This window comes from Nelumbo lutea, chromosome 3 (genome assembly GCF_056320005.1).
Source record: "Nelumbo lutea isolate HS-2025 chromosome 3, American lotus-T2T, whole genome shotgun sequence".
Classification (NCBI taxonomy): Eukaryota; Viridiplantae; Streptophyta; class Magnoliopsida; order Proteales; family Nelumbonaceae; genus Nelumbo; species Nelumbo lutea.
Window position 1 is genome coordinate 47,434,452 of NC_142686.1, and position 14,842 is coordinate 47,449,293.

General features: G+C 49.3%; 1 pseudogene; it reads right to left on the reverse strand.

The window, feature by feature from the left end:
* On the reverse strand, positions 1-12,251 carry LOC148864755 (AAA-ATPase At2g18193 pseudogene; annotated as a pseudogene).
* Between the last annotated feature and the right edge of the window lie 2,591 nt (positions 12,252-14,842).

Genomic DNA, 14,842 nt, shown 5'->3' on the forward strand with positions numbered 1-14,842 from the left:
TCACTGGGAAAAGATTTCTGGGTTCGCCTTTGTCGGCCGGCGGCGATTCCTAGAATACGATTTTCTTGATTTTGTGTTCCTTCTTTTATTTGTTTTTTCCTGTTTCTTTCCACCTTCATTCTCACTTTTCTGCTCTTTATTCGGTTCTTGACAGTCAGCTGGTTCTTTTCCTTTCTCATCCGCCTTTATTTTTTCTTCTTCCATTTTCTTTCTTCTAAGAAAGTAGATCACCCCATTGAGGGCCGTGTCTGCTTGATCACTCTTCATTAGCTCCTCAGCCACTTCTGCCGGAGTGACCTTTGTGTTCTCCATCAGGCCTTCAATCTCTCCAAGCAAGGGGTGATCTTCCTTCATGCCATGGTAATTGAAGGCTAGAAGCTTGAACCCTCCCATGGTGCAGTAGGACATGTGGATGTGCATGTTCATGCGACCAGGGCGCAACAGTGCAGGGTCCAGCCGATCCTTGTGGTTGGTGGTGAAGACAATTTATCCGCTCATCCCCGCAGCTCGACCATAGGCCGTCGATGAAGTTCAGCATCCCTGACAGAGTCAGCTGCAGCAGCAAAAAAAAATAAATCGTTAATTCAATCAGAAGCTATCAAAAGAATACGTCAAGCCATAATCATCACTTGTCTAATATGAATGCCCAGAACCAGAAGCTCACTTGATCGTTTGGAACCTCGTATGTCCCATCAAACTGCCGATCATGCAACTGAACACTGCAATTAATATCTTCAATCACAAGTATGCATCGATTTGCCGTGGCAACAGATGGAGCGCAATCCGGTCAGTCTTAGTTGTCAACGAATTCGCTTCTGAGTTGGAGCGTCGGAGAGCCTGAAACGGGAAAAATGAGAGAACTCCGGGGGGAACCCGGTGTGATAACTTCGAAGCTCAAGTCAGTAATCTCTCAAAGGCAAAGTGTAGACCAGATGGCGCAAAGTTCACATACCTTGTTCGTTGGGGGCAAGGGGCTCTTATAATCACTTCGCGCACTCGCTCCGAGGCCCTTGTCAGGTCGGGTATGATTACCCTTACATCTGCCAATTCGGCCGTCGTCCTTTCTGCTGGGACAGAACTGTCACTGCCTAACCGTCTCTCTAACTGGAGATGGCGGTGGCAGGTGGCCGTTTAGAGTGTGGCCGTCAAGCGTTAGATCCCAAGCCAGTCAGGTGCGGCGCCCTTGGTAACGGACTTCCTCAGTGTCAGGCATAGTATGGTTTGTTTGGTTTTGGTGCTTTGAAGGTGTGGAGTGGTGAGCGAGGGGAAGTCTTGAGTTCGGAGGTATGTATAGGGTAGGTCAGTTCGGCGAGGTGTATCCCGAGCTGTTACCAGGTAGGTCAGTTTGGCGAGGTATGTCTTGGACTGTTGCAAGGCAGGTCAGTTCGACGAGGTATATCCCGAGCTGTTACCAGGCAGGTCAGTTCGGCGAGGTATGTCCCGAACTGTTACAAGGTAGGCCAATGGATTACTTTTTGGTTTGGGGCCAAAGGTGAGTTTGGGCCCCTAGTAGGGAGTTCGGTCCGCTGGTTTCTCCTCTTGGTGAAAACGCCTTAGACTTGCTTTTGTGCCGAGCTGTTGCTTTTGCCACGTGTCGCATAACTATGAGGTCGGGCCAAATCATCTTTCATCAATTGCCCCCCACTCCTCGCGCCAAGGGTCTTGCCTTGGTGCGGGGAGTTTTGCAAGGTGGTAAGTGGATTTGTCTCGTCCTTCGAATCTTGACTGCGCGAGTTGCATTTGCCAGGGTTCTTCGGTTCCGAGAAGGCAGGAAACGTGCCTACTGCTCATGAATGTTGATGGTCGTGACAGCGCGCGTTTTAAATTTCAAAAATTCGCACCGCTGGGACGTGACAGTGGGTCATTTAAATTTGAAGAAAGTGCGCCTCTATCATTCTGAAGGGACGTGCGCTGGAGGGTTTTGTCAGTTGCAGGGGGACGTGCGGCGCGGTTAGTTTCGGAAAGACATGCGCTGGCGCGGCATGGTTTCAAAAGACGTGCATTGACGTTTCACTCTTTTCGGAAAGACGTGCGCCAATCACATTTCAACCTCAGGGGACGTGCTATCAGCGCGAATGTGGGCCGCCGGATCGTCTTTGATCTGCACGGTTGGTTCTTGGTTACTGTAGCTATAAATAGTGGGGGACCCCAGTCGATTTGTTACTTCTACGGTTTGCCTATTGAGCTCGCATCCAACTTTTCAGCTCGCGTCCAAGTTTTTCAGCTCGCGTCTAGGTTGGTTACTTAGCCTCCAAGGTTTTTTGGCTTGTTCTTGTCTCTGGAGCTTCAAAACTTTCTTCCGGTGAGTACCTTCCTGAATCCACCTATTTTCCTCGATGTCTAGATTTGATAGCTCAGACGACTCTTCAAGTAGGGCTGATGTAGGTTCTACAAACCGAGTCGTATCCCTTGACTGCCTTAGTGATCCCGAGGTGGAACTTGAGGATGACTATGAACCCGTAGGCCGAGTAGCTTCGGGCAGTTTGGTGTCTACCTCTCGCCAAGGTCGGATGATAGATAGGTTTGGTCCCTCAACCATGACGCTCGAGGGGCTCCAATCTATACTCATGTCTTACAATATGCCTGGGGGGTATACATATTTCATTCCCTCGGGTAGTTTTCCTTGGGAACACGGTCCTGATGAGATCGTGATTTTTTGAGAGCAGCTCGCCGCGGGGCTGCGACTGCCTTTCCACCCCCTTTTAGTCGAAGTCATAAACTACTTTGGCATTACCATTGGCCAGCTTCACCCGAACTCTATTCGGAACCTAGTGGGGACAGTCTCCCTTTTCTGTGAGCAGAATTTCCCTTTAGACTTGGAGATATTCTCCTCCATCTTGATGCTTAAGAGACAAGCGGGTTCTCTTCCTGGGGGAAGACGGGCGTATTGCCTTTCTCCTCGCCCGGGCTTTAAGCTTCAGCACGATCTTCCTAATAAGGTCCCGGCATGGAAGCGGGACTACTTCGGCGTGTGAAGTGCGCAAGGATGGCCCTTTCAGACCGGGTGGGGTGAGGCCGCTCCTGATTCTGGTGTCACTCTCGACAAAGAGACGGTGAAGGGCCTCCGGCAATGGGCACGTCAAGGTTTAAAGTGTCATGAGTACTTGATAGAGGCCAAGCTTATTGCGGCCGGTTAGAGTTCGGGTAGGTTTCTAGTTCTGCGATTTCTTGCTTGCTTTTTTCCTTCATTTTTTTTGATGTCGAACTCGTTTCTACAATTGTGATGGATGCGGAGAGAACTCGTGGGGGCGCCTGTTCCAAGGCATGAAGAGGAGGAAGCGGGTTGCCAAGCGAACTCGTACCGAGCTGCCTCCGGATGAGGAGCCTCAAGTTCCAGGCCACACGCCGGAGGATTTGCCGCGGGAGCCCGAGGTGACTCCACCGATGTATGAAACTACAGGGGGGCCTTACGCAGAGACTACTCATACGGGTGCTCCTGCATACTCCAGTGCTCCTGCTCACTCTGGGTCTGCTCATATGCGAGCTGGGCCCTCAGGCTCGGGAGCTCAAGGGGAGTTCAGGAGCGTGTTGACGCCAAACTATGCTCTTCAGAAGAGTAGGGAGGCTACTTTCCTTGAGGAGATCGCGGCGTGGACCGATCTTCCTTTGAACCAGGTCGCCTGCCGCGCCGTAACACATGCTATGGTGGTAAGTCAGATTTCGTCTGGCTTTTTCATTTTCTGTCGCTTTTGCTGCCATTGCTCATTTGTTTCTTTTGGTAGGTGAATTCTTCAATTCATGCCTTAGCAGCCCAAGTGGAGAGGAGATCGCGACAGGCGCGAGCTGCTGAGGCTTCCGCCCATGCTGCTGAAGAGGCTTTCCATGCTGTAGAGGCGAATACCCGAGCTGCTGAGGCGGCCGCTTATGCTGCCGAAGAGGCTGCTCACGTCGCAATGGCCAGGCAGGCGAGGTCTCAGCGTGATGCTGAGGCCATGGGGGTCGTTGTCAAGCACATGGCAGACTTGAAGTTGAATTTGCAGCATCAAGTCGAATATCTTCAGGAGGACATCAGGGAGAAAACGCAGATTTTTTCCCAGGGCATTGAAGATGCCAAGAAGAAGGTCGTTGAAGACTACATTGCCTCTCCACGTTTTGACGATCTAATGGTGGATTCTTACAGAAGGGGGTTCAAGCTGAGCCGGTGGATGATCCGGAACACATACCCCGACCTCGATGTTAGTGCCATATCCACTTCGCGTATAACTCAGGAGATGGCCAATGCTGTCGATGGCGAGCCAGACTCTGAAGGAGAGGCAGGGCCTTCGGGTGTTGTTGAAGTGCCTTCTGATGGCGAAGAAGTAGCTCCGGGCATGTAAAGATATATATATTTTTTGAAGTGCCTTCTGATGGCCAATGTACTGTTTCTTGCAACGAAATAGATAAATCTTTTTGCCCATGTTCATTTTCCCCGAACTGATTCTTTGTCGAACTAATAATATGCCACTTGTCCGGGTTATTGTACTTCCACGACCTGCTTTGCCGCGAAGGCTTTTGCAGCGAACTGATTTTTTTGCCGAGCTGATAATATGCCCGACTTTTCTTTGCTTGTTTACGCCGAGGTTCCTCTTGGCTCCACATCGTGGCCCATAGGACCTTATAGCGATTTCGTCCACTTCGCTTGGCGGTTTATAGGTAGTATCGCCTTAAGTTCACGATGTTCCACGCTCGAGGTACTAGTTTGCCTTCCAAGGTTTCGAGCTTGTATGCCCCCCCAAGCGCTCTCTTTACTTTATAGAGCCCTTCCCAGTTTGATCTAAGTTTGCCCACGCCGGGTTTGGGCACCATAATCTTACGAAGGACCAGGTCGCCGACTCGGAAGCTTCGTCGCTTTACTCTAGCATTGTAGCAGCGAGCTACCTGCTGCTGGTAGGCCGCTGTCCGGATGTGCGCGAAGTCCCTTACCTCGTACAGTAGGTCAAGGTTGGTACGTAACTCATCTTCGTTTGTCCGATCGTCGTATGTTTCTTGTCGCAATGTTGGTACTTCGATTTCCGTCGGGATAACTGCTTCAGTGTCGTAGGTGAGGTTGAAGGGGGTTTCTCCCGTGGCGGTTTTTTCTGTAGTTCGGTGAGCCCACAAGACACTTGGTAGCTCTTCGGCCCACAGTCCCTTAGCACGATCCAGACGTGCTTTCAGTCCGCGCAGGATGGCTCTGTTCATTACTTCCGTCTGACCATTTGCTTGCAGGTGCGCGACTGATGTGAAGTTTTGTCGAATCCCCATGTTCTGGTACCACTCTTGGAACTTGATATCCTCGAACTGCTTGCCGTTGTCGGAAATTAGTATCCGAGGTAACCCGAAACGACATATTATGTTCTTCCAAAAGAAGTTCTGTAAGTTTTGAGCAGTAACAGTTGCCAGAGGTTTGGCTTCTATCCATTTCGTGAAGTAATCTACTGCAACAACTAAGAATTTTCTTCTGCCTGTTGCTGGCGGGAATGGTCCCAGGAGGTCAATGCCCCATTGTGCAAAGGGCCACGGGCTGGCAAGGTATTTGAGGTCGGAAGCAGGCTGATGGTGGATATTGGCGTGTTTCTGACACTTGTCGCATTTTCTGACGAGCTTGACAGCTTCTGCCTTCATCGTTGGCCAGTAGTATCCTTGTCAAAGTGCTTTTTGGGCGAGTGCTCTACCCCCTAAGTGTCCGCCGCACAGGCCTTCGTGAGTGTCGCGGAGTACGAACTCGGCTTCGGCAGGTCCCAGGCAACGCAAATAGGGGAGCGTGTAGGACCGTCAATATAATCATTCGTCTATTATGACATATTTGGCTGCCTGGTGCTGCACCCTCTTGGCCGCATTGCGTTCTGCAGGGAGGGTTCCGTCTATCAAGAAGCTCGCGAGTGGGTCGATCCAGCTCGGCTTTGCTTCGATGACGGGAGCGACCTCCTCTGCCCCCCGAGAATACTAGGCCAAGGAAAATCCTCTATGTACATGGTTCTCATGTTGTTGTGACTTGTGCTGGTTAACCGGGACAGAGCGTCGGCCTCAGTGTTCTCTGACCTCGGGATTTGCCTAATGAAGTGTGATTGGAAGTTGAGCAAGGCCTCTTTTACTTTCGCCAAATATGCGATCATGGAGAGCTCGCGTGCTTCATACTCGCCCGTAACTTGGTTGACCACGAGCAGGGAATCGCTGCAGATGACCAAGTGCTTCGTACTCTGCCTCGTTGTTGGATGTCGCGAACTCAAAGCGTAGTGCGTATTCTAATTTTGTGTCGCCTGGGCCGCATAAGACTATTTCAGCCCCGCTGCCTTGCTGGTTCGAGGAACCATCGACGTGAAGGATATAGGGCTCCTCATCCCAGTTCACGTTTCGCCTAACCAGGAGAGATGCCACACTAGCTGGTACTTTACGGGGTTCAGACTTGATTGGCTCGGGAGCTCCGGGTTCGCCCGAACTGGGGACCTCGGGTTCGCCCAAACTGGGGACCTCAGGCTCGACCTGTAGGGCTTCGTGGTTGAAAGTGCACTCGGCGAAAAAATCTGCCAAAGCCTGGGCCTTAATTGCGGTCCGGGGTTTGTACTGGAGATCGTACTCGCTGAGTTTGATGGCCCATTTCGTCAGCCTACCGGAGACCTCGGGCTTCAGCAAAACTTGTCTTAGGGGTTTATCGGTTAAGACAACGACGGTGTGAGCTTGGAAGTACGGGCGGAGTTTCCGAGCTGATATCGCTAGTGCGAAGGCAATTTTTTCTATCTGCGGGTACCTCGTTTATGCTCTCTACAGAATTTTACTAACATAATAGACGGGCTGCTGGACCCGATCTACTTGTTTTACTAATTCCGAACTGACCATTTTGTCGCTCGCCGAGAGGTACAGTTCTAAAACCTCACCTTCCTCGAGTCTGGGTAAGGTTGGTATGGTGGCGAGGTAAGTCTTTAGCTCGTTGAACGCGAGCTGGCAATCTCGGGTCCATTCGAACCCTTTGCCTTTGATTGCCTTGAAGAAAGGCAGGTAGCGGTCTGCCGACTTGGACATGAAGCGGCTCAGAGCGGCTATGTGGCCATTTAGCCTTTGAACTTCTTTTACTTTCCGAGGTGGTCTCATATCAAGGATGGCCTTTATTTTGTCCGGGTTGGCCTCAATGCCACGCCGATTGACAATGTACCCTAGGAACTTACCCGAGGTGACATCGAAGACACACTTGTTTGGGTTTAGTCTCATGTTATACTGACGCAAAATTTGGAAGACAGAATCCAAGTCTTTTATTAATTCTCGCGAAAGCTGTGTTTTGACGACCATGTCGTCTACATAACATTCAATTTTCATGCCAATTAAAGGCCGAAAAAGTTTATTTACAAGTCTTTGAAAGGTCGCACCAGCATTTTTTATTCCGAAGGGCATGACCTTGTAACAGCACAGGCCGAACTCGGTAATGAAGCTGGTTTTTTCTTGGTTGGACCGGTCCATCTTAATCTGGTTGTAGCCTGAGTAGGCGTCCAGGAAGCTTAGCAGCTCATGTCCCGAGGTCGCGTCCACCAAGCGGTCAATTCGGGGCAGGGGGAAGCAGTCTTTTGGGCAAGCTCGGTTCAGGTCGGTGTAGTCGACGCATATGCGCCACTTGCCGTTGGCTTTTTTCACTAGCACTAGGTTGGCTACCCAGCTCGGGTAATGAACTTCCCTTATGAAGTTCGCTACGAGGAGCTTTTCGACTTCTTCGTCGACCGCCCTCCAGCGCTCCGGGGCTAAGTTGCGTTTCTTCTGTCTAATGGGTCTGACTATAGGGTCAGTGTTAAGCTTGTGAGTTATAAGGCCAGGGTCAATGCCGGGCATATCTGCCGCGGACCATGCAAAAATGTCTAAATTTTGGAGTAAGAAACTCACCAGTTTAGTTCGCAAAGGCTCGTTGACGGAGGCACCGATCTGTAGTGTTCGCGTCGGATCTGTTGCCGAGGCCGGGACGGTGACTGTTTCCTCAGTGGGTGAAGCTCGTTCCTCGCCCTGCTCCGCAAGTCGCTCTAGTTCGAGATCATCGGCTGCCTTTGTTTTTCCCTTCAGGGCGGCAACATAGCACTTGCGGGACTCAAGTTGGTCGCCCCACGCTACCCCCACACCGAAGTCCGTGGGGAACTTCATTGCCAGATAATAGGTGGAGACCATTGCATGCAGAATATGCGTAATTGGTCGCCATATTATGGCGTTGTATGGGGAGGGGTCGCGACCACCAGGAAATCGTGGTTGAGTCTTACCGCGCACGGCCATGTGCCGACTTCCACAGGTACTGTTATTTTTCCCAAGGGCCTGACTTCCTCTCCGCTAAAGCCTACCAGAGGAGTGTGAGCGGGTTTCAAATCACTTTTCTGCAACTGCAACTGGTCGAACGCCGATTTGAATAGTATGTCCGCCGAACTGCCTGAGTCTACCAGTATGCGCCGGACTTCGAAGTCGCTGATCCTTAGCTTTATGACGAGCGCGTCGTTGTGGGGGTAATGAACACCTCGCGTATTGTCTTCTATAAAAAAGATCGGTTCTTCCTTCTTCGGTCTCTTGGGAGGGTTCTGCTCCTCTCGGGCTGCTTCGTGAATTGACGTCCTTCCTGCCGCCGAAGTGCATCCTGCCACCACCGAACCGCCCACTGTCACATGGATGGTTCCCTGGACTGGCCTTTCTTTTGGGGGCGGTCGCTGCAAGGTTTTGGCTGGTCTGTTGCTCGGCTTGGGGACATCCTTCCCGTGTTCCCCTTGCCGACCTGCTTTATATAATGTACAAAATTTCTTAAGTACCCGCGACGGATGAGTCCTTCTATCTCGTTGCGGAGATTATTACATTGCTCGGTGCTATGACCGTGATCTTTATGAAAACTACAATATAAATTTTTGTTCCTCTCGTTGGGGTTGCTCTTCAGGCGAGGTGGCCACTTTACGTAAGGGGCATCCTTGATTGTCATCAGGATCTCGGTCCGCCTTGTGTTCAATGGCATGTAATCCGTCTGAACTGCTAAGGGAGCTCGGGACGGCTGGCTTGGCTTTGTCTCTCGGTTATGGCCTCTTTTGTCGTCGAGGTTGGAGGGCTCGCCTTCTCCTTTTCTTTTTTCAACTCCGCCTTCGTTTCTCTGGTTGATCTCTTCTTATGTTCTCATAAACTTGTCTGCGAGCTTGAGGAAGTCGGCCATGGTTGCTGGCTGGCTGGCTACCATGCGCCATTTGAACTCTTTATGGGTTACTCCTCTTTTGGTCGCGGCGAGCTGTATCGCGGGGTCTAACCGAGGGATCTGCAAACATGCTTCATTGAATCATTTGATGTAGCTTCGGATGGGTTCTCCCTCTCTTTGGATCACCCCGAAGATACTTTCCTCGGTTTTCGGACACCTTTTGCTGGTAACAAAGTGCGCAATGAAGATTTGCACGAACTGGGACCAACTTTTTATTGACCCGGAAGCTAGGTTCTGGTACCAGGTGCAGACCACCCCTCTGAAGGTGGTGGTGAAGGCCACACACATGCACGACTCGCTTGCCCTAGCGCGGTGCATTTGCGACTGAAACGCGTCTACGTGGTCGTTGGGGTCAAAGGACCCATCATACTTGTCTAGAGAAGGGAGTTTGAAATCTCTAGGCAAGGGGACTGCCAAAAGCTCTACTGAAAGGGGGGAAGGAACTGAGAGAATGGGGGCGGTTTTTACCTCACCTGAGCTCGTTTCTTCCTTGCCTCTGAGCTCGGGTAGCACGCGGGTAGCAGTTTGGCAACTTCGCCGGTGCCTTCTTTGATTGGGCCTAGTGCTGGAGCTGCTTGCCTCTGTGTTGCTGAGCTCGATGGGCCCGAATTGTTGGCCTGCTGCTAAGGCACTGAAGCGGTTATCCGTGAGTGGGAACTTGGGCTTGGAGCGCCGAGGTGACTTTGTTGGCGAGGTTCTTGACCCACCCACAGGCTGCGAGGCGGGGGTGATCTTTCTTTGCTTTTGGCCCGGGGATGAGGCTTGACTATTAGGGGGGTTCTGCGGTCAGGAAGCCTCTCCTTGGTGAGGTCGTCCACCTTAGGGGGAGGCCTTGACCGGCTTTGAAACAGGGTGCTGGGGGGGAGCGGCTGGTTCAAGGGTAGCTGAGGGAATTGTTGTTGATAATGGTGTTGGGAGAGGTGGTGCAACACCTGGTGTTGCTGGAGTTGGTGCTGTTGGAATTGCTGCATTTGGGCCTACATCGCCCGCATGCATTGCATCAGATCATCTATCTGGTTTTGGCGGGCTGCCAGTGGGATGGCAGTTGGTTCCGCGAAGTTCGTTTCGATGGGGAGTGGGAGAGGGATGTTCAGCGAGGGAGTGTTCAGAGGTGCCACCGCATGTGGCACATTCAAACTTGGGATCCCATCCACTGAAAGGGGGATGGTGAACTGCCCAATGCACACCGCCGGAGCATGAAGTTGCTCTCCGGAAGTGGCTGTTTCGGTTCCACGTCCGGCACTACTGGAGGAGGCCATTTCGGTGTTGGAGTTTTTGAAAGAAGGGTAGGTAAAAGGGATTTAGAGGGAGGCTTTTAGAAGCGTATCCCACAGACGGTGCCAATTGATGGAGCACAATCCGGTCGGTCTTAGCTATCAACAAACTCGCCTCTGAGCTGGAGCGTCGGGGAGCCTGAAACGGGAAAAATGAGAGAACTCCGGGGGGAACCCGGTGTGATAACTCCGAAGCTCAAGTCAGTAATCTCTCAAAGGAAAAATGTAGACCAGATGGCACAAAGTTCACATACCTTGTTCGTTGGGGGCAAGGGGCTCTTATAATCACTTCGCGCACTCGCTCCGAGGCCCTTGTTAGGTTGGGTATGATTACCCTTACGTCTGCCAATTCGGCCGTCGTCCTTTCTGTTGGGACAGAACCATCACTGCCTAACCGTCTCTCTAACTGGAGATGGCGGTGTCAGGTGGTGGTGGTAGGTGGCCGTTTAGAGTGCGGCCGTCAAGCGTCAGATCCCAAGCCAGTCAGGTGCGGCGCCCTTGGGAACGGACTTCCTCAGTGTCAGGCATAGTACGGTTTGTTTGGTTTTGGTGCCCTGAAGGTGTGGAGTGGTGAGCGAGGCAAAGTCTTGAGTTCGGAGGTATGTATAGGGCAGGTCAGTTTGGCGAGGTGTATCCCGAGCTGTTACCAGGTAGGTCAGTTCGGCATGGTATGTCCCGGACTGTTGCAAGGCAGGTCAGTTCGGTGAGGTATATCCCGAGCTGTTACCAGGTAGGTTAGTTCGGCGAGGTATGTCCCGAACTGTTACAAGGTAGGCCAGTGGATTACTTTCCGGTTTGGGGCCAAAGGTGAGTTCGGGCCCCTAGTAAGGAGTTCGGTCCGCTGGTTTCTCCTCTTGGTGAAAACGCCTTAGGCTTGCTTTTGTGCCAAACTGTTGCTTTTGCCACGTGTCGCATAACTATGAGGTCGGGCCAAATCATCCTTCATCAGCAACCAACAATCTCCTGAGTTCTGAATCATACCGGAGCTGCGAAAGCTCCAAATCATAGATGTCGAACTTAAGGTAATTGGCCATGGCAGCAATCAAGCTGGATTTTCCGGTGCCCGGTGGACCATATAACAGATACCCTCGTTTCCAAGCTTTGCCCACTTTCCTGTAAAAGTCTTTTCTCTTCACAAACCTGTCCAAATCATCTATCAGAGCCTTCTTGAGCTTAGGATCCATGGCCAGTGTGTCGAAGGTTGCTGGGTGATCCAGATTGATTGATCCCCATACACCACCACCACCTCCTCCTCCCATGTCGTCGTAGAAGCAGCCAAGAGTATAGAGCTTTACCACCTTGTTCTCTTCCCTCAAATCCTTTGATTTGTTTAAGACATGTGGCAAGTAGGAACCCAACACTTTTTCCTTGTCTCTGTTGTTGAAGCTAATCTCAAAGTATCGCTGCTCTGTGCTGCTACTCTTCTCGTCAACAGAGCAGACAAACCTCCATTTGAGCTGAACTCCCTCGAAGCAATCAACCACCTCTTCGCCTTTATCTATTGTGAAGGTGAAGTTCTTTTCTCTCGGAGCTTTGCACACCTTCAGACGCTCGACTGAGGGTGAGACTATAGCGCTTACGTATATCTCGGCGGCCTCGTAGACCTGGTTGCGGTTCATCCCACTGAAATACTCTTCGACGATGAGTGTGAGCTGAGAAGCCTGGCGGGGGGCGAAGAGGGAGCGGAGGGCGGAGAGAATGTAGGATTGCAGTTGGTGGGGTATGAAGTCATTGACCATGGATCGAATGAGCATGGTGGAAGTGGCCAAGGAGGCGTAGGTGGAGAACATTGTTGATGCCGAAGGCAGGTTGGAAAGTGAGAACATATTTGATGCTTTTGAACTGAATGAAGCCATCGATTCAGTTGATGATTTCAGTGTACTGGCTAGAGTTCTGGCTTCTGGGTTGCTAGCTCTTGTTCTGGTGATGGTTTGGAGGATGAAACAACTCTCCTCTGGATTCAGTGTACAAATTTCCTACTTCCTACAACTATATAACAAGAGGAATGAGATTAAAGTATACGCGCTCAGTAGGTGGACGCCAAGTTTATTTAATTATCAAAGTCAAGATGCTGATCATGTTTGGTCGGCAAGTCATCCCTTATGATGGACCTTGGATCCCAAGTAACAAATTAATTAAGGTCACATTTAGTTCACTGGAGTGGGCTATTCTGATTCAACTGTTTGGTTGGGCAGTATCAGAATCTCATTTCCATTCTTGGTGGAATGCATTTCACCATTTGAGTGAATGATCATTACTCATTCCCTCTCTCTCCTTTAGGAATGAACCTGATTCTAATTCACATTCCTATTCCTATCTGAATCAAACAGATTATGGGAATAGACCATTCTAATTTCAATTTGGAAGAATTTAGATATTGATTCCCATTCTAAACCAAATAGACCCTAAGAAGAAAAGACTTGAACACTACCAACCTTTCTTTTTCTCAAAATGACTAATGCCTCCCCTTTTGGGTGACCTCGTCACACAAAAACATGCCCTCAGTTAGAATTCTGTCATGGATGTTATCTCACCTACTGGTAAAATGTTTTCCAAAATCCAATTTTGCACTCAGGATGCTTTGGGCATTCAGTTAACCAATCAGTTCACCTCTGTCTCCATTTTTTCATTAGCTTCCGATAATGCATAGAACTTACTCGGGTGTAGAGGTTTCCATTGGACCGGATTTGGTCCAATCTATTTAAATTGGTTTTAATTTAGACCAATTCCAACCCAAACCGGTCCGGTCCATTGACATCCCTTCTTATTTTTTATCAATGGACTAGATATTTGTCCAGTCCGACTGAATCCAATATAAATTCATTGTGGATGGACCAGGTCTAATCTAATCCAATAAATACTTCGGACCATTAAGGTGATGTTTGGTATGGTTTCCATTTATTTGAAAAACGTTTGTACTTGATTTATCATCAAAACTGAGAGAAAGTGATTGATAAACATTTTTCTACTATTACTTGGCAGATAGGCACCATTAGGTGCCATATATGCAAAACAATAAAGAAACACTTTGATGTTGGAGAATAGCTAAAATGAAGCTTTCCCCAACAGTTGACTTACACATAAATCAAGACAAATGTTGATTTGATAAACTTACTTACCAGATAGTATTTTAGGACAAATGCCATATGGCAATGAGATCATCCAATCTGTCCAAATTGATTTTGATTTGGAGGGGAGTCCAACCCAAAACTGGTCCATGGACACACCTACTCCGGTGCCACCTTAATCTTTGCCTCACCTCTCCCAAGAGGCATCCCTAGTGATGGCGAAGGACCCACCAGCCTAAGATTCCCATGTGTATTTCATCATCATTGTGCTTTATTGTAACAATAACCTCTTTAATTTTTTTCAAACAATTTTAGTCTTACATGGGAGAAAATATCTTTAATGTTGGTTTGCCACTAATTGTAATAGCCTATACCAAATTATCACGTAAGGCTTAAAATTAGAGAATACTTAGGTGGAGTTTGAAACTCTTTTCAGATGTCTGACGTCTGAAAAACTTGCTTTTCAAACATCATATGTGTTTGGATGTGTGTTTGAATAGATGATTTGAAACGAACTTTCAGATTTGAATAGGTAAGATGCAAGACAAGTACTAAATGTGGTTAAACGCGATTCAGACATGGCTGAAAGTCCAACACAACCTTATTTATTTTTAAAATGACTCGTTATGCCCCTCTTTTAACTCAAAGATCAATCCATTCAAACTCTTCAGCTGGAACGGGAAAGGAGATCCACCACTATCGATCTCCTTGAATTTTTTTGCCATTGTTCATTTTCTCCACTCCACATAGCGGTAAGCTTCTCCCTCCGGCTCTCTCTCTCTCTCTCTCTCTCTTTTCTTTCTTTCTTCTTCTTCTTCTTCTTCTTCACATCATCGCTGTTGCAACTTCTAGCCACGGTGGTGCCACTCGTTCTTTCTCTCTTCCCTTTGTTTCTCTCTTTTCTTCCCACTACAAGAAAAAAAGTCAAAGCCAACGGTCTTATGACCGCCAGCTTAGGTTTAAGGCGGTGGTCATGCATCCACCCCCTAAAAAGCTGCTGTCTTAGGTCAGGGCCGCCGCCTTTGATGACTGGGCGAAGGCAGTTCAAGTTGCTCTAAAGCGGCAGACTATTGGAGCCACCGGGTTAGCCTTAATAAGGCGGCAGTTTGGATCACTGGCTTAGGTCCTAAAAGACCGCTACCTTAACTATTTTCAAACATCTCTGCCATCTTTAGGTGGCGGTTCAAACCGCCGGGTTAGATTTTATATGACCACCGGCTTAGGTGTTTTTTTATATTTTTATATCAGATTTATTCCAACATTTTTTTGCACTAGCACTTTTACTAATTCATCACTTTAACACCTGCTTAGTGAAAATCTCATGATAATTAAAAATACCGTAAATAAAA